The sequence below is a fragment of the Nothoprocta perdicaria genome, unplaced genomic scaffold (assembly GCF_003342845.1).
Source record: "Nothoprocta perdicaria isolate Ctin4 unplaced genomic scaffold, notPer1 scaffold_48, whole genome shotgun sequence".
NCBI lineage: Eukaryota > Metazoa > Chordata > Aves > Tinamiformes > Tinamidae > Nothoprocta > Nothoprocta perdicaria.
Genome location: NW_020455732.1, coordinates 394,539 through 414,827, shown reverse-complemented (window position 1 = coordinate 414,827; position 20,289 = coordinate 394,539). Strand labels below are relative to the sequence as shown.

Genomic DNA, 20,289 nt, shown 5'->3' with positions numbered 1-20,289 from the left:
AGATGATTAAGCTATTGATGTTTTCTTTTTCTGTATTCCTCCATGTAACTGGGCAGTATGTGATTTATGCTAATTTGTACATTTCTGCAATATGAAGTTCTCAGTATGGAATAGAAGAAGAATAATCTTCAGGTATAAATGGATTTTTCCTGGATATGAGGCTAACATTTTTGGTTTATTTCCATAGGAGCATCCCCTTTCTTTACATGGTATTGAATTTTCTGACCTCAATGCCTTTTACTATAGATTTTTTTTCCTCCTCTCTTTTTTTTTTTTTTTTGTTTGCTTGTTTGCTTGTTTGTTTTCTTACAAGAATCCAAAAATCTTTCATATTCTTAACTACTTACTTGTCAAGCCTCCAGGCTCATTCAGCCTGCATTAAAATAGGACCTTTATTAAAATCAGTATCATTCTACTTTATTTAAAAGAATGTCTATTCTCCTTACCACTTCTGTTTGACCCYGGGCACCCAAGACATTTTCTTCCAGAGTTTTAGGTTAGATAAAGTATAACCTAATATCTGTGATAGTCTAATATCTTTGCAATAAAATGTAATTCTTATTTTTTTTCTGTTCAGGTATTACCAGATAAGAGTTGGACTGAAAATACCATCCAGGATTCCCCACAGATTGTTTGCAACAATTGCCGGACAGACAGGTGAGGAAGTCTCTGAGGGTTGTAGCATGATTGGAAGTGGGGAGAGGAAAAGGAGGAGTGTGTGGGTATGTCAGGAGGAGTAGCAGGAAGGACCCTGCAGGTCCTTGTAAAATGCCCTTCTCTTTTGGATAATTACTGCTATAAAAGCAATGGAAATACTCAACAGCTTATCTGCAAGCAATCCCTCATATATGTGGCTTTCCTTGGTGATACAAGTGATTTGTGGATGGAAATTGTTTCAGTGTTAAGTGAATTGTTGCAACACAGAGAAGTTTTCACTAAGAGAATCATTTTCTTGGATATTCTGTTATTTTTTGACTTTTTTTGATATTTTTCATTGTTACATTTGAAATATTGTTATTCATCTTTTCTTTTGGTGCATTCCAGTTTCACTTTCTTGAATATAATCGATTTTTCAATCTGAAACAATTTTTCCCCCATTTACAAAAATATGAAATACAGACACAAAAAAACAGAAAAAAAGAAGTCAAACTATCTTTGATCTAGTCCAGATTCAGAAAACCTATTAATACAAAAACTTTCAGAGAGTTAAGAAAACTATTTTTCATTCCGTTCCATTTTATATATGCTTTACAAACCCAGAATCCCCAGAGCTGCTGAAGCTCTATTGTTCTCTGAAACATCCTCAATTTCTAGTAATTTCTGGCATAGACATCATAGGTCTATTGAAATGCTCTCACAATGAGTATACCTAGAACTTTACTTTCTAGGAAAAAAAAAGTTCCAACTCTATTCTGCAGTGAAACAACAAATTACTCTATAATTCAAGGAACAGAMTCAGCTATTTTCCTCATTTGCTTTTTATGCAGGTCAGTGTTACCTTTTTCCTAACATTTCCACATGCAAGAAAAGCAAGACATTTTGCTTTTTGTTCCCTTTTTTGGATGTCCTTTCTCCTTTCTTGCAATGATCTATGGATGTGAGGAGGAGAGAGAAGAAACTGGCAGAGTTAGCATTAGCAGTTGATTTGCCTAGTGCTAATGCAATCCAGGCAGGAGTCTAATAGCTTTATAGGACTAACATCAAGACAGGGGGTATTTAAGCTGTTAAGACTTTAAACAGATTTTTTTTTCCCTTGACTGTATTTGCAAGTGCTTCGTAATTGATTTCATAGGCCTGTGAGCGAGCATCGTTTAATGGCACTGAGCATCAAGCCAACTGTAACGTTCCTTCTGTTCTCGTGCCGCTAATCTCTCTGATCTGCCAGTCTGAGGATAGACTGGGCAGAGAATAATGAAACTACTCTGTATGTTTCTATGAGGTACACCCAACAAAGCATTACTGTTACAAAACCAGAGTGAATTATCCCACCTCTCCAAAATGATGCCTACACAATTTAAAGGATTCATGAGTTTGGTTTAAAGGAAGTGTTTTTAAATCTTTTACTGAACAGCAGACTGCTATCATCATTCAGAACTAAAGTTTTTTTTTTTAGAGATCATTATGTAAATGTATATAGTGCAATCTGTACATAAATGTCATAGTAAAATATATAAAATATGCAAATATATAAAATAGCAGGAGATAATGTCTCTCTTCCAGAGCCTGTGACTATTTTTATTAATTATTGCAATAATTATTAATTATTAATTTATTAGAAGTACATCTAAGCCTTATTAGTTTGTTGGACCTCCTCAAAGACAAAAAGCGACTCATGTCTGAGCTGCTCAGCAGTTAAAAGGAAGGAGAGAAAGAGGCTGGTTACACAGACAATTTTGGTTCTCTCATACTGGTCCTKTAGCCTCCAAGGAATTTAGCTCCTGTCTTTGAACAGACATTATGACTGATGAAGCCTGCATCTGGCTTTAAAGAACAAATTATGCTCTTTGCTCTTCTTACGCAGTTTATAACAGCACATACTTCATCAGTCTCAGCACCGATTCCACAGCACTGAGCTAACACAGATGTATCTTAAAGTCAAACTGTAGAAATGCGTTTCTGAGTGTATTTATGAGTCTCTTGTTCCCAGCTCTCTTCTGCAACATGATTGTTTAAAATCCTGGTGTGTTGATGTCCACCTGGGACATGCCATGAGCTGAATCTGCCTGACTAAAGTGCCAGCAGTCAAAGGTGCCAGAAACATGAATGCAGCATCTCACAATAGTGCATCTGTATGATTAGTTCCTTAGCTGAATTGGTATATGAAATACTAAATGTTTGCCATTAGATATTAGACTTTCATATAAATTCAGGGATAGGAATTTATATGTTATGAATATGTAGTCATCTTATTTAGTGATTTTCAGATCGTAGATGTGATGGAAGACCATAGTAGCTTATCTTTAAAGCACATATGTGAAGATCTTTTATTTAACAGTTGGCCCATAGGCACACAATATTTTAGGTCAAAACCATGGAAGAAATAATACTGGTCCAAAATAATTAGGACTAGCTGCATTTCATGCACTACCTAAACCAAAATTCATCCAATTGTTACCCTAGTTTTTGTTATAAAAATTAGACAAATATGGATGGGGTTAAACCATAGAATCATGATCATCCTGATCATCCTTGTAGCTCTGTGCTGCACCCTCTCCAGCAGCTCCACATCCCTCTTGTACTGGGGAGCCCAGAACTGGACGCAGTACTCCAGATGTGGCCTCACCAGGGCTGAGTAGAGGGGGATGATCACTTCCCTCGACCTGCTGGAGACGCTCTTCTTAATGCACCCCAGGATCCCATTGGCCTTCTTGGTCACCAGGGCACACTGCTGTCTCATGGCCAACTTGTTGTCCACCRTGATGCCCAGATCCCTCTCTGYGAGGCTCCTCTCCAGAAGGTCAGTCCCCAGCCTGTACTGSTGTCCAGGGTTATTCCTCTCCAGCTGCAGGACCTTGCACTTGCCTTTGTTGAATTTCATGAGGTTTCTCACAGCCCAGTTGTCCAGTCAGTCCAGATCTCTCTGGATGGCAGCACAGCCTTCTGGGGTATCAGCTACTTCTCCCCATTTGGTGTCATTAGCAAACTGGCTGAGGGGGCGCTCTGTCCCTTCATCCAGGTCATTGATGAATAAATTGAACAGAATTCACAGAATTCACAGAATATTTAAGGTTGGAAGGGACCTCTACAGATCATCTAGTCCAACCTTCCTGCTGAAGCAGGCACACCTAGAGCATGTGGCACAGGGTGGCATCCAGGCGGGTTTGGAAGACCTCCAGAGTAGGAGACTCCACAACCTCCCTGGGCAGCCTGTTCCACTACTCTGTCACCCTCACAGTAAAGAAGTTCCTCCTCACCTGGAGATGGAACTTCTTATGCTTCAGCTTGTGGCCATTACCCCTCGTCCTATCGYTGGCCACCAGTGAGAACAGCTTGTCCCCTTCCTCCCTGCATTCTCCCTTCCTGAACTTAGACATATTAATCAGATCCCCTCTGAGCCGTCTCTTCTCCAGAGAAAACAGGCCCAGCTCACTCAGCCTCTCTTCATAYGAGAGATGTTCCATTCCCTTAATCATCCTGGTTGCCCTTCTSTGGACCCTCTCGAGAAGCTCCACGTCCCTCCTGTACTGGGGTGCCCAGAACTGAACACAGTACTCCAGGTGCGGCCTCACCAGAGCTGAGGAGAGGGACAGAATCACCTCCCTTGACCTGCTGGCAACACTCCTCCTGATGCAGGCCAGGATCCCATTGGCCTTCTTGGCCACGAGGGCACACTGCTCACTCATGGTTAACTTAGTGTCAACCAGGACTCCCAGGTCCCTCTCCATGGAGGTGCTTTCCAGCAGGTCCACCCCTAATCGGTACTGATGCCTGGGGTTATTCCTCCCCAGGTGCAGGACCCTGCACTTGTCCTTATTGAACCTCATGAGGTTCCTCTCTGCCCAACTCTCCAGCCTGTCCAGGTCCCTCTGGATGGCAGCACAGCCCTCCGGAGTGTCAGCCACTCCACCCAGCTTGGTGTCATCTGCAAACTTGTTTAGGGTGCATTCCGTGCCCTCGTCCAGGTCATTGATAAACAAGTTGAACAGCACCGGGCCCAGCACTGACCCCTGGGGSACACCACTGGCCACAGGCCTCCAACTGAACTCGGCCCCATTTATCACCACCCTCTGAGCTCTGCCATCCAGCCAGCCCTCGATCCACCGCACCGTGCACTCGTCTAGTCCACTGTCCTGGAGCTTCCATACAGGACTGGACTGAGAACTCACCCCTGGGGAAAACGCTAACTACAGGCCTCCAACTGGACTCTGCGCCACTGATCACCACCCTCTGAGCTCTGCCAGCCAGACAGTTCCCCATCCACCTCACCGTCCACTCATCTATCTCACACTTCTGGAGCTTCCCCAGGAGGATGCCCTGAGGGACAGTGTGAAAAGCCTTGCTGAAGTCCAGATAGATGATATCTACCTCTCTCCTCTGATCTACCCAGCCAGTCACTCCATCATAGAAGGCTGTCAGGTTGTTTAAGCATAAATTCCCTTTGGTGAATACATGCTGACTACTCCTGACCATCTTCTTGCCTTCCAAATGCTTAGAGACAACAGGCAAGATGAGCTGTTCCATCAATTTTCCAGGAATGGAAGTGAGGCTAACTGGCCTATAGTTACCTGGTCCTCCTTTTTGCCATTTTTGAAGGCTTATGAATCTAAAGCAAAATCATCTGTACAGATACATTACAATATTGTCTGTCTTGCATTATTAGAGGGACCCTAACAGCTCAGATACACACACAATCATAGAATCATAGAATCATAGAATGCTGAAGGTTGGAAGGGACCTCAGACGTCATCGAGTGCAACCCCCCTGCTCACGCAGGGTCACCTAGAGCACGTGGCACAGGGCTGCATCCAAGCGGGTTTTAAAGWTCTCCAAAGAAGGAGACTCCACAACCTCTCTGGGCAACCTGTTCCAGTGCTTTGTCACCCTCACHGTSAAGAAATGCTTCCTTAAGTTCCTGTGGAACTTCCRATGCTTCAGTTTGAAGCCATTTCCTCTAGTCCTATCCCTGCCCACCACTGAAAAGAGGCCGCCCCCCTCCTCCTCACTGACAATGGATCTGAATATCACAGAACAGTCTGTGAGGTAAATCTGAGGAGTATTATTACTTAGGTAGCAAGCTTAGATTGAATTTCATTGATGAAGTTGCCATTGAAGCCAAATCTGCAGGAAAAAGTAATTTTGAACTTTCTCTTCAGTGTGCTACAGTAGTATGCACACCAGCTGGAGTCGTTACTGCTTGGAGAGAGAATCATCCCTTATTAGTCAAATTTGCCATCCGGTTCTATTATAAGCTCTCTCATTTTAGGTATGGATAGCAGCTTGCCTGCTTAGCTTAAAGGTCAAGGAAATTTTTTTTGGTAAAATTTCAGGAAAGACTATTTTGTATAACATATAACTAGAGAAATGATTTGGGACATATTAATAGGTGTCCAAATTTCCTTTTTTTCTCCTTTCATTTATCTGCAAGTGTAGTGTTGCCTATATTCAAAACTTTTCAAAAGGACAAATATTTTTGAAAAGTTGGTCTGAAAATCTAATTGCAAATAATAAGTAGTTAARCTAAATTACTACCTGTCAGTATTCTTTATTGGATTGTAACAGTGTAGCATTTAATTTTAGTCAGTTAAATTGGGCTGTTGCCTAAAAGTATGAAAGGCATAAGATTTAAGAAATTCTGTTTTTTTTTTTCCAACTATCTGGTGTAAGGCATGGAGGATGAAATGCAATATTTGTACCAGACAAGTCAAAAAAAAAGTAACTATGACTACCATTATGCATTAGCTGTTTTGACTGGTGATACAGAGATGTTTCCTGCACACATAATTTGATTCTTTCTCATAAAATGGAATATCTGACACCATGTTGATGAGAAAAAATTAGCATGATTTAAATCAGGATGTACAATGCAGAAGAGATGTGTAATGCAGAAGAGATCAGAGAAGGAAAAACATTTCTTTAATGTCTGCCTGCCTCTTACTACACCAGCTTAGGCTCATCCATAGCAAATACTTTTGCTATGTCTTTGCTATAAATTGAATTTTGAATCAGCACAGGTTATTTTGATTCTGCGTCTGCCTGATACCTCAGTCAGTTACCTTTCTTATATGTTCCCTAATGAACTAGTTATTTTTATGCCTGTTTTTAATAGATAATTAGTGACCCTAAGCTCTTGATTGCTGTTTAGAAATCTCAAAGTAATTCCCAGTGAAGGAATTTTACATTGATATTTAAAGAAAATCTTTTCTTGTAAACTGCTTCTTAATGCAGTCAAAACAAGCATTTGCAGTTTGTTGCTCATTAGAGCAAGAATAAACACACTGTGACTTGTGGAAGAGTATGAAATCGTAGTCATTAGTTTCAATAATTTTTTGAAATGTAATTTCTGCCTCCATTAAGTGAAGATAGGCTTACTGCTTTTGAAACATGAGAAATGCAAGGAGAAGGTTTCATGTTGTAGCAAATCTATGGATTTGTTTTCAAAGCCTATTAAAGTAACTGAAATATATATGTATTTTTAGACATAAAATAAAGCATTTCTGATAAATAGATAAGAATTATATCTAAAAGGGACCTTATTTTGAGAGTACTGTGACTACGGAGTTGTTTTTGAAATCCTCATTAATTGTGGGACTATCAGAGATAGTCAGAAATTTTAAGTGTTTGCACTAATTGGAATTAATTCCCATGATCTTCCAAGTAGCAAAGAGGAAAGTTAACCTGAACACAGAAAAGGACAAAAAGAAATCAAAAATATCCTCAGCTGATGTACTGTTTCTGTGTTCACATCTCAGATCTCCTCCAATCCAGATCTTTGGTATCAAGGATGATCTAAGCTGAAAAAAACTTCTCTGTGAAAATCTCCCAGAGATTTTCATAGCAGATATTGAGAAATATCATAACAGCATCCCAATAAATATATCATAACAGCAAATGGACCACACTACTGTCATTTCACTCTTAGGGAAGAATCAAGAATTGGTAGGGATTTTAAAGCACCAGAGGTCACAGGTCTCCTTCCCTGGGCAGGGAGTTTTAGACCTTGCAATAACCTTGTAAGTCTTTTAACATCTATCACTGCCCTGTATTGAGTAGTCATTTACACAACTTCAGTGAGCAAATGACATCCAGACACCTRTGTTTCCTCCCGCACTGCTTTGGCAAAAATGGGTCTACCTGCTCAAAGTCAGGAGTCTGTTAGTCTGTTGACATCAGTGAAGAAAGATATAGGAGGTSGAAATATTGTCCTCAACTGTTTTCAATTTTTTGACATTATGATGTCCAATATTTTACCAATATTTTTTAGAGAAATTTTATCAGCTGAATTCTTGTCTGGAATACAAGCCAACAGCACAGAACGGTGACACAGACAATGTATGTCTTCTCAGCTAAGTTCCTCAAGGCCAGACATATTTTCAGAAGTGAATTCTCTATTTGTAAAAGGCTAATGGAGAACTGGCAATAAAATATAAATAGCTAGAAATAGCAATGAAAGTCTGCAAAAAAAAAAGTAATGATTCTGTTTGTTTTAACAAAATATTAAATATTTAAGAAAGCATAGACAAAATATTCAACTAATACTACATGGGTCAGCCATCCCATCAGCTCATATTTTAGCATGCCTGAAAAATGAAACTTAGTTTGTAGAGCAATACATTGATAAGAGACCACATTTCATTTATATTAGGACCTTTCATACAAGGAAATTAATAAAATATCTTGTTTTTTATCTCTACTGAATCTATCTGTATGTAGAGAAGCAGTTTTATGTAATTCTGCCTATGAGGCTAATTGGAAATGTCAAAAGGTAAGGTTAAGATAAAGGATTAATCTTCAAAATGTGCAGCTTTAATCAAAAGTCATTCAGGGAGAGGAAACATTCTGAACTTTTTGATCAAGCAATTTAAAAATCATGGTGTCTCTTTTAAAAATATTTACTCTAAATATAACATCTGTATTTATTCTAAATATAAAATATGCTAAATATAATATATTAAACCTGAAAAAAGTCTCCTCAAACATTTAAATAGGAAAATGATAGTGTGCTTGTGAAATGAAAGTGCTTGTGTCTGAAAAATGTTGTCTTGGCACTTTCAAATTCAGCTTATTTTGCACAGCTGTAAAAATGGAGGTTCTCAATCGAGTGTAATTCAATAAATGTGCCAAATGCAAACCAGATTTTTTTTATTGTAGTTTTTAGGTATGGCCTTGTAAAACTAAATAAATGTTTCCCCAAAGTCTTCAGAACCTAGATTTTCTAAAGTCAATAGTAATTTAGATTTTTTTTTCAGGGAGTGATTTTTTTTGCATAGTCATGGACTTCCCTAAAACATCAACTTGCATAAATATGAGCACATATTTGTCATGTGTGCAATGGAARGTTCAGTAAGGACTTCCACTGGTACCATCCAAAGGAATGACATTTAAAGAATGGGCGTCTGGAGGTACTGGCTTTGTGGCACTATTGTTGACAAGTCTTGCTTCACTGCATTTTACATGTCTGCTCAGCAGAGGTGATTATGTTGATCTTGAGATCTACAGAAGACAGTTGCTCAAAAAGAAGTGAATACTTAATAGTTAGAAAATATGTTTATACTCTTTCCAGTTGTATATAATGGTGGGTTTTGTATTTCTTATTTTAAGATTTCTTGAGAAAAGTATGTTTATTAAGTTTTCTATACTATTAGTAAATGGTTTTGTAATGATAGGTTTTATTCTGAGGACAGGGAATAAATCATCTGCAACCTGAACTCTCACTGTGAGATAGAAACAGGCCTGGGAATMTGTGACGAAGGGTAAGAATCATCTTACCTAACTGTTGATATCTATATGTGAATATCTCTACCTTAGCTAATCATCCAGATCCCCTATTTAGTCATAGGAGAGAAATAGATAATTTGGTGTAGTAATACACGGTATCTATTCTGGGATTACTTGAATCACACACATTTCTTGACATTTCCTATAAAAGAAGCTTCAGGAACTTCTCTATGGAGTGACATGTCCACTGTGTTTTGCACAAGACCTGGCATAAAAACACTGTGATTGCAAGTTGTGTCTTCACATGTGCATGCAGACTAGGCGARCAGTAATACAAAGCAGAAAAGGTGACACAGTCAACAGAGACTGCACATGGCACCCATGTCAATCCCAGCAAATAACCAAAGATGATAGCTTCATTCAGGATTTTGCATAACATGTCAGTATAGTTTCTTGGTTTAAAAAAGAAGAAATAGATTACTCTAATGTGAGAACAAATATATTTTTCTCTTTTCTTGGGTGTGTGTGTGGAATTCTATTCTTTTACTAAAAAAACCCTTATGATTTCAGCAAGAATTAGCATTGAAAATATTCATGAGGCTTCTCTGTGAAATAGTTAAGTACCAAGCTAATGATCTAAAATATGCATTCACATTTGCCCTCCAGAAAGCCATGGTGATTTATTCACTGAAAATGAAATCATGTAAGTGGTGTAGCTTGTTTACTTATATTTTGTAAGCTAAAAACTATACTTAAATTTTCACCATAAATTTAATAGATGGACAGAGAATATATTGGGAAGTAGAAATCAGGTTTGAATTTTGATAAAATGGGAATTAAATTTGAGGTTCAGCAAAGCTGAACGGATATTAGCAGTTCTCTAGGTCGTTACTCAGTGGTCAATAGCTCGGAAGCTTAACATTCTACATTATATATGGTGATAAATTAGAAAAAATGAGATAATTTTATGGGCATTCAAGCCTAAGCATGGTCCTTGCAGATTCTCTTAAGTATTATCTTAATTTACAATTCCAGCCAAGGAATACTGKGTAGATTAATTTCCCATGGATACTGCTATCAAGGCCTCCACTGAAAAAACATATAGCCTACAGATTCAAACATAGACAACAGGATACATTCTATGTACTTGTCTTTGTCTTATCTGCAGTATGATGGCATCCAAMGATGCAATCATTAATGAAACCTTGTTGCTTTGCAACATCTAAGATGAATAACTGCAATCCAAATAGTTAGGAGGTGACTAAAGAGCTTCAGTCAACAGAAAAGTTATGTTACAGGTAAGATAATGATGAAATGATGAGAGAAAAATGTTCTATTCATTTTTTTTTTTTTCATGGATTCTTTTATGTCCAGGAAGGACCATTTTTTGTAGCTACTCTGATACCCTCTGAACCTAAACCTTAAAATTTCAGCAATTTTTTTGTGAACAAATTTCTGCTTTAAAGAAAAGATTGACCTTCCTTCTATAATTCTCTTTTTTTTTTTTTTTTTCTAAAAATCAGTGGAACATTCATTCCTTTTCTAGCAGCTGTAATCAGAGTGATTTGAGCACCTGATGCCCTCTTCTTTTGTCATTTTTCTTAGTCTTCACCTTTCTGAGAGGATAAAAAAATCACATACAGGAAAGTGTAAATTGTCTTGACATGCATGAACAAAGAGTACAGACTTTTCAGCTGCCTTTTCAGCTGCCTTATTTACCTATTAAGTGTGAGAAGAAGTACATGAGCAAATAAATTGGTCCATTAAAGCATAAACTCCTTTGCTGGAGTGAGATTGTAAGATGTGTAAGTTTCACAGAAGGTACATATGTGATAGTACGAAACTATCTCTGGAGGCAAAGCTTTTATATGTTGCAGATTATGATGCATATACTGCCTTTATTGAAAGGTCTCATAGAAATTTTCATGGATTTCATCGAAAATATTCACAGCTCTGCAAATGATAAGAAGTAGTGTGTAATCCAAATGGGGACCACTCTGTATTCTCTTTGCACCTGCRTAGATTATAAAAAAAGTTCTTGAGGCAGAGTATTCAACCAAGTGGCTCAAGCTGTGAACATTTTCTGGGGAATATATGTATATATATGTATATATTTTAGTGTGGGGGGGTGTTATTTTCCTTACTGCATCCAAGGTCATGTAGATTTTAGTCTGCATTCATATTCTTCAGCAAGATAATGCAAACAACTTCCTCTGGATTACATAGAAACTGTGGCCTGATCTGTTAAGAGGGGACGTCTCTGATGACAGCTTTAAAATCCTGTAAACTGAAATCCTGATCTGTGATTTGAAGCTTGAAAGAAGTTCTATTGGCTTCAATGAGTCCTCCTCATCTATTAAATAAACATCATCTTAAAGGTTTGCTGCACTTGGGTTGTATGTTAAAAAAATGATTTCAAATGGATTTAAATAACGTAACTGGTAGTGTAAGAATATATGGTGCAATGCTATGCATACCATAGAAACCAGCTAAGTAAATTKAAAATTACAGAGTCAGCTTTCACAGACAGGCGGGAAGAATCCACTTTTTACAGCAGATACCATGTAATTTAGTCTTCCCTTTGCACATATCTGAATGAAGTCAAAATGTGCATTCAAAATATGCTACCATATCACTCTCCACTGGTAAGATACTACACTCTCTGAAACTGGATTGTATCCATTTAAATGTACCTCGAAGGATTGCATGTAAATAGGAAGTGAATAAGAGAGGTAAACTCACTAATTCTTTCTGTGTCTGACAAGAAAGTGATAAGGCTACTCTCCAGCCACTATGGGCTGTAACTTCTTATTCTATCACTGCAAACTGTTACTTTGAGGAATCTAATTCACAGAGTATTTTATAAATGACATGAATGATGTGACAGGAATAAAGAAAGGCACATTTTGAAGAACATGTAACTGAAGAATGGCATAGTAACATCTTTTCTTCTTAAAACACAAAAAGTAGCATAAAAGCAGCAGATGTTAATATCAAAAGTTGACATAAAACAGAAAAAAAAAAAGAGAATCTATGAAATAAACACAATATCTCTTTAGAATAAGACTAAATCCTTCTTGTTACACTAGAAAAAATAGTCATGAAATTCTATCATTCAGCTATTCTTTCCCATGATTTTTTTGTAGTGTTTACTGCTCTTAAAAGAGATTTCATTTAAAATATAGTGTAGTGAAGATTCTTGTGTCACTGTAATTTCCTTGATTAGAAAACAAAACATCATCATCAACAACAACATAAACATAAACAACAAGGAAAGTATGGCAAGCATGGATGGTAACCAAGGTACTAGAGTTTAAGGCAGGAAGTACCAAAGGCAAAAGCTCAAGGCAGAACCTAAATGAGGCAAGAAACCTAAGTGTTTGTAACAGTGGGTTTTGTTGGTGTTAAAAGTGTTCTTGTGTAACACATGGTTAATTGGAGCATTTGAGAACTCAGGAGGACTATTCCTATATATCCGTAATTGCTGGGCTCTTTCTTCCCAGCTCTGATCTGGAGCAAATCATCTTCCCTCTCTTTTGTTTTCCATACATGTGTAATAGGGTTAATTATACCTGTATCATGAAAATATTGTGAGACTTAGTTATTTGAATAAGAATCTTTGAGATTCTCGGATATATGAGTATGGGAGAGCAGAGAATTACTTATGATCTTGAAACCTTGTATGTTTGGCTCACATTTTAGAGAGTAATGCACTGGATCCAAATAGGGAAGTGTTTGACCTATTGTTTCTGCCATGCACTCCATAATGAGTAAAAATAGTAGTAATCTTGGAGTCTGATAATGTGATTAAAACCACTGCCTCCTTTCTCTGTGGGAGGTTTTTGAATGTGGAAATAATTAATATTCATTTGGAAAATCTGAACCAGTGGGTCACCAACTTCTGCTTCTTACGATCTGAATATAGACGCTGATCCTATGATATCATCAGTYTCATAGTCCTTCACAGTCAGAAGTTAGATAGGTGAAAGGCATTGGCCTCAACAACTTCAGTACAGAGTAATAGGATGTAGGATGCTGGACAAGTCATTAGTGTGTGTATGTCTAGGTCTTTTTGTTACATGCAAAGGAAAATAGAAATCTACTTCTCTTGGAAACCAATCAAAACCATCATCAATTTACCTGAGCATGAGGGACTCCTCTCATCTGGGTGTTTGGTGACTTGATGGTGTGCGATGGACACTTYAGTGTCCATCCAGGGCCATGAGGGAATTGACATGTTGAACTTAGTCCTGAACGGAGCTCAGACTGAGTTTCCTCTAAGTCCCGGGGTGCCACCCCATCCCAGTGGAATCTAGTGCCTCATTTACTCCATGAGCCTCCGTGACTGTCAAATATTGTAGCTAAAGGATCTCTTTGGATACATAATGTTAGGAATATGAAATTGAACCATCTGAAAGTAAGTATGCTTTTAAAGACCACTCAGACAGAAGGCCATTTATGCAAAAAAACAGCAAAAAGCATTTTTTTCTCTCCAGCTTTGCTGCATTTCTTCTGATCATTGCCTAGGTAGCATAAAATATGCAGCCAGCTACTTCCTCAGTGGAAATTTTCTCTTTAATGCCTTTTTCACCTTAAGGCTGCTTTCAGGCAGATGACATCTTTCTGTTGACTGGGCAATGTTCTGACAGTTTTGGAAAAACTTAACCTAGGTGCCTGTCATGGATATGGAGATGAAGAAAGATACATGTTTAAGTATTTAGAAGATATACAGAAAATCAGTTAAAAATATAGGAAAAAATATCTAATTTTAAAATAGCTCAAAAATATTGATTAATAATTTATTGTRTTTGATTATTAAAAACTATCAGGTTTTGGCACTTCTATGTTGCACTTTCCATCTGCACATTTTAGCATGCCTTATTGTTGTGAGTTAACTCATTTTTACAGCCCAATTTTTGTGAGGTAAACAATGACTCATATCTGTGTAATGCAGCATGAAACCATATTGAAGATCTCTACCCTAGCTTTGGTCTGGTACCTTTCTGTGACCTAGTACAACTCCCTAAATCAGTTTATGTACCAAAAGCCATATATTTGTTCTGAATGTTTCTTCCTCAGCAAATCTTAATTATTTATCCAGCCTCCTGTGCTGAAGATAGTTTCCTTGGCATCATCTTAAGGCTATTTTCACCATGTTCTGTTGTACAATTGTTAGTATCATGCCATCCTTCTTTACCCTCATTTTTTCATAGGAGCACATTATGCCAATTGCTCAAGCAGCTCAGCAAAATAATCAGGGAGAGGGAGAGCTGAAACTAAAGCTGCACATTTCCATACTGCATAAATCTGCCAGATTTGTTTGGCAGATTGGCTCATTATCACAGAAAAGGACCCTAAAGCTCCACACAGATGCAGGTCAAGATACACACAGATGCATGTCAAAATGTGCTTTTTTTATTTTATTTTATTTTTATTTTTATTTTTTTAAATTGTAAGCAGAGTTAAAAGCTTGAAAACAGAGTAATTGGAGGTCAAGTATCATCCATGGAAATAATGGATGGTACAGAGTGAGGCAATTTATGCAATTCTGTTTGAACTTTCTTTGCTTTAATATCGTGAGATTTACCAACAGCTAGGCAGAAGGCCAGCCTACTTTTGTGTGGAGAATAGCTCCAGAAATAATCCCATTGCTTCCTGCTTCCTGGATTTCTGTTTAGTACTATGAATCTGTGGCATTGCAGCCTGGCTTTTGACTTGAAGCACTTTATGACAATGAATACCACTTGAGTATCCAGTTTGAGTTTAGCCTGTGTGTAGATTTCTAGCTTCCGGTAGATTTGAATCCTCTCTTGAATCCCTGTTTGCAGATTCTGATATTGGACTTCAACCAGCATGCTCATGAGGAAGAAATGGAGTTCCTTACATAATCTTAGCCATATTAACTTGAACAATTTTAGTTTTAGATTGATTAGCCTAACATTATAGTACAAGTTTCCTTGACAGGTAGCACTGATAGGAGTTCGTTCAACATAGCCRATGTATGAATTTTAGATTTCTCCTGTTGTTTTTCTTGTTGATTTTTGTGTAGATTTTTCTCCACTGACTGCAAAATGTAAACTCAGATTACATATACACAGCCTTGGTGAAGCCACAACTGGAGTACTGTGTCCAGTTCTGGGCTCCCCAGTACAAGAGGGATGTGGAGCTGCTGGAGAGAGTCCAGTGCAGGGATACGAGGATGATCAAGGGCCTGGAACATCTGCCCTATGAGCAAAGGCTGAGAGAGCTGGGTCTGTTCAGCCTGGAGAAGAGGAGGCTGAGGGGGGACCTGATCAGCGTGTATAAATAACCTCAAGGGAGGCAGTGAAGAGGAGGGAGGCGGCCTCTTTTCAGTGGTGGACAGCGACAGGACTAGAGGAAACGGCCACAAGGTGAAGCACCAAAAGTTCCACAGGAACTTGGGAAAACATTTCTTGACAGTGAGGGTGACAAAGCACTGGAACAGGCTGCCCAGAGAGGTTGTGGAGTCTCCTTCTTTGGAGRTGTTTAAAACCCRCTTGGATGCAGCCCTGTGCCACGTGCTCTAGGTGACCCTGCATGAGCAGGGGGCTTGGACTAGATGACCTCTGAGGTCCCTTCCAACCTTAAGCATTCTATGATTCTATCATATGCCTCAGGTTCTCTCTTGTAAACAAGTATGAATTGTATCTGCTATCTACATTGCAAATGGTAAATAAGAATGTAAAGAACTCGTACTGGATGGRCATGGTGACAAGCATAAAAATGTTCAAATGACAGATTGCTGCTATGCCATTCAAACAAGGTTGAAGACTTTTGTGTCACGTCAGCTAGATTTAATCCAGAATCTTCCTCACTGTTTACATTGCACGGTGCCCATTTCTGGTGGCATTTTGATGTAACAGGAAATGTAGTGACTGCACACAATAAAGCAGACAATATCAGCTGGAGATCCTTTTCATCCATTTACTGCTGTCCTTTGGCATAAACAGGAAAGTACCGACAATGTCTCTTTTCTTTTTTTTCTTTTTTTTTTTTTTTTTTTTCTTTGGGTAGCCAGCATTTTCATTAAACTGAAAGTTATTTAATTTTTTTTTTTTTTGTCTTTTTAATTCAAGAGAAAAGGCACCAACGGGAGTTATCTGGAACTTCACCTTCATTTACGTAATAGCTATGTGGAATGGGAAATTGGCTTATGCAAGGGAAGAATCTGAAACTTATTAYTGACAGCCACCTTCAGAAGAGAGAGTGGTCCCTGACACAGTGCTAAGTTGTAATAGKCAGTCAGAGGGGTCACTTTTAACAATAACTAGTCAGTTAAAGAAAACACAAGCAAATGGAATTGAATTTAGTGCCTGCATATGTCAGTGAGGTTGCTTGCTGGTGATTGCAAACAAAAGCCTGACAACTGTAATAATACAATGAAGCAAGGTGGTGAATAGAAGCTCAGATAAGCAAGGGAATGAGATATTGCTGTTTCATACAGTGTGTGCATCATAGGTGGCATACATGTAGCCATAGGCATACATGTAGCCATAGGTGGCATAGTAGGATGAGCTGTTGTGGGACATGTTGTCATGAGTAAAAGGATAAAAACCCTTCCCAGCATCCTGGAAAAGAGTGGAAAAATACTTGATGCAGCCAATCTTTTCCCTGCACCAAAATTTTATTGCATTCACTTAGGCTTCTTGATCCAAGTGGTTGACCCATGACTAGGAAAAAGGTAATATTAATAGTAGACTTAACAAACAGGAAATTATCAAACCCCAAATGATTTCTCTAAAGGAGTACAAGAATGTACTCCTCCATGATGATGGAAAAAGCTTTTTCTCCTTTGATCCAGACCTTTTCCTGAAGGAAATTTCTTTTAATCACTTCAGTGTCTTTAAAAAAMCAGCCAACATAGGTCAGATGGGCCTGAGCAGGATCCTTAATTTAATGCATGAGAAAGTTGAGATAAACAAATGAAAAGCTAAAATACATGCAGCACATGTGAGTGGGTAAGTTAAGCAAAGCATGTCTTCTTTTTTACCTGGCTATCAGGGACTTGTTGTTGCTACAATTTTTTTGATAACCTGAGTGCAAGGTAGACCTCAGTATGCAGCCACTGCTGAAAGATCAGTGAGAAAAGCCTTCCTCAGGTCAGCAGTATAGGGAGACTTGTAAAATATCTTAGAAGATTATAGAAGGGAGCAAGCAAAAAGCACTGTTTTTTAAAGTCTGCAGAGTTAAGTGAAAACCATCTCCTTTTTATATATTTTGAGAGAGATCCAGAAATGACCTGATCATAAAGCATATGACATTGTTCTGAAATATGAATAGCATGCCTGCACTTAAAAAAGAGATGCCGTTCTAGAGGTGCTGACCAGGTTTTAGAAGACATTTTGCTTGAAACTGGCATTTACACTTCCTTCACTTCCTTTTCTGATGAACAGGTTATTTTCTGGAAAAAAAAAAAAAAAAAAAAAAAAAAAAAAAACACCAAACGTGAGATTATATTACAACTATATTGGAAAAATGCTTGAATTAGAGTAATGTCAGAAAGAAAAATGCAGAAATTAACTAAATTTTAACAAGTACTGAAGGAATATTTGTTAGATGCTAATATTACTGTCCTTTGAATTATTTGTTTGGTTGTATAAAGAAATATTCAGTCAGTTGTTCAGATCTAATTCTACCTGATTTAGACACAGTTCCTGCTAGAGCCATTGCTGAAGAACATTTTCTTGTCCTTACCTAAGCACAATCAAGGTACTTTCTGTTTGCACAGATTTGGATAAAGGAGAGATTTTGTTGGAGGAAAGTGTATTAATACTCCACTGTTTGGAATATGGGACCAGGATTTTCATGTAATCACTTGCARTATTATTCTTTCAGAGATAAAATCTCTGATCAAGCTGGAGCAGCAATTTTTGGCTTCAAGTCCAGTGCTGAAGTCACTGGATTAAMATTTGCACCATGGTTTTGTGCTTCTCATCTGTATGTTTTTCATAATAAATAATGGAGGAGCAAAAACTCTCTACAAAATGCTAACTAAATACATATTTGACTGTATATGTCTTGTATTTCCAGGTCATTTTGTTAAGAGGTTTTCACACCTTATCTTTTCTAAGATAACGTTATTCCAGTTTTATGGCCAGTGTTAAGAGATGACCCACATACTGTTAAGGAATGGCACCATGATGAAAATTTGTGAATAGCTATCTATCTGGAGAAGGTGCAGCTACAGTTTTCTTTGACTGGTATGTTAAGCCTCTTCACTTCTGCTTCTTTGCTTCTAAAGTCTAGCTGTACAGAGAAGTGTGATTTGAAATATAAAGCAGTGCAAGGGGAAGGTACCTGATTTCAGTAMACAGAATAAAATAAGCCACAGATGGAGAGCAGTGTGGTGGGAAAGGGGACCTCTGAATAGAAGCTGTAGTTCTCAGGATGAGTGACAAGAGGTTATAACAGGTAAATATTAACTACTGCATGGAAATATTCTTCATGTTGTCTAGTTTCTGAGCTCCTCCAACTCATGATTGATTTTCCAGTATAAGTGAGATAAACAAATGCTAAGTCTGGCATCTGAATTCAATGTTTCAGACAGCAAGAGAAGAAAAGGTCATACAGAGATGGTGAAGTAACAAACATATATTTACTCAAGGTAATGCTTTTTTCAAGACAACAAGTCTCTGAAGCTTGTTACCACTGAAATCAGTAACAGTGGTCATAGGCGCATAAGTATACCCAGAGACCCAAAAAGCAAAAAGAACTAATGGACCACAGGTCCAAACTAGCCAATATTGGAACCTTAAAGAAGCAACTTGGTGTGTAGTATTGTATTCTCCGTCTTTTCCCTTAAGATAGGAATAAAAGTTTGAACAGCTGATACATTAACGTGTTCCTTATACAATAGCTATGAGTTAGTCCTGTGAAGCCTATGATTTTCTTTCCCCCTCTCTCTCTCTCTCTCTTTTTTTTTTTTTTTTTTTTTTAGCCTTGCAATAATTTATGAAGGTTTTCGACTGTTTCTCCTGAAGGTTCTTGCCAAGACTGTTTTGGATATTTTCCAATTTCTCCTCAGCTTTTCATTTGTTTTGTCTGTGTGAAAAGTTCCCATCAAGTCTTTAACTTCCCTCTATTAATTTTATACAAGAACAAGCTAACTCTTACTCTTTTCCCCATAATTTATATCCACAAACTCTTATATGATTTCCCATGGCTCTTATTTTCAAGGACAGCTATCCTTACAAGGACATGGGCATGTGGAAAAGCGTCATACAAAATGAACAGTAATGTCTTTTTCTTCCTTTGAATATCTATTGAACAATCTTAATCTAAATCATTGTTCCCTGGACAATGGAAACCAACATCTTTGTTTTCAACATTTATAAAAGCATTGAAGAAAGGGAAAGGATTTAGTTTCAACAGGTTTTGGTTCTTTCTCCCCTACTTTGTAGATGAGATTACTTTTCTAGTTATACCAACAGTGTTCTTTCACTTCATTGAAGTGTAGTAGCAAGAATGATTTTCCCCCCAAAAAAATATACTTGAATATATACTAATTACATTATTTTTGAAGAAAGAGTTGGCTAGGAAGTGAGATGTAAACAACTGCAACACAGGTCTGACAAGTGGTCTGCTATGAATTTTTAAGAAGTACTAATATCTACAGAAGGCCCCACTAATCTCAGAGGTCCAAGAGCCTGAGATTCAAATCTTGCACATTGTGTGTCTTGTATTCTATTATTGGAATCAGTAGTGCTGATTCAGCTACCATCAGACAGGTGTGTTTATCTTCAAAGACTGCGCTTGGGATTGCTACTTCCAAAATAATTAGGATTGTTGATAGATAAGTTTAGAGTATGAAGGAAAAGAGGCAACATGTGCTGAAGTCATTGGAAAGACTTACAAATATGACTGTCACTAGAAATAATCTATCCAGAGAAATAT

The 20,289-nt window shown here is 37.8% G+C and overlaps 1 protein-coding gene across 1 annotated transcript in view; it reads left to right on the top strand.

Annotated features, from left to right (window-relative positions):
* Positions 1-587: 587 nt before the first annotated feature.
* Positions 588-20,289, top strand: part of FAM135B (family with sequence similarity 135 member B) — a 100,352-nt gene continuing 80,650 nt past the window's right edge. The window contains exon 1 of the mRNA XM_026047162.1: positions 588-657. The gene's annotated coding sequence lies outside the window, so the exon portion shown is untranslated. The remainder of the gene's footprint in view (positions 658-20,289) is intronic.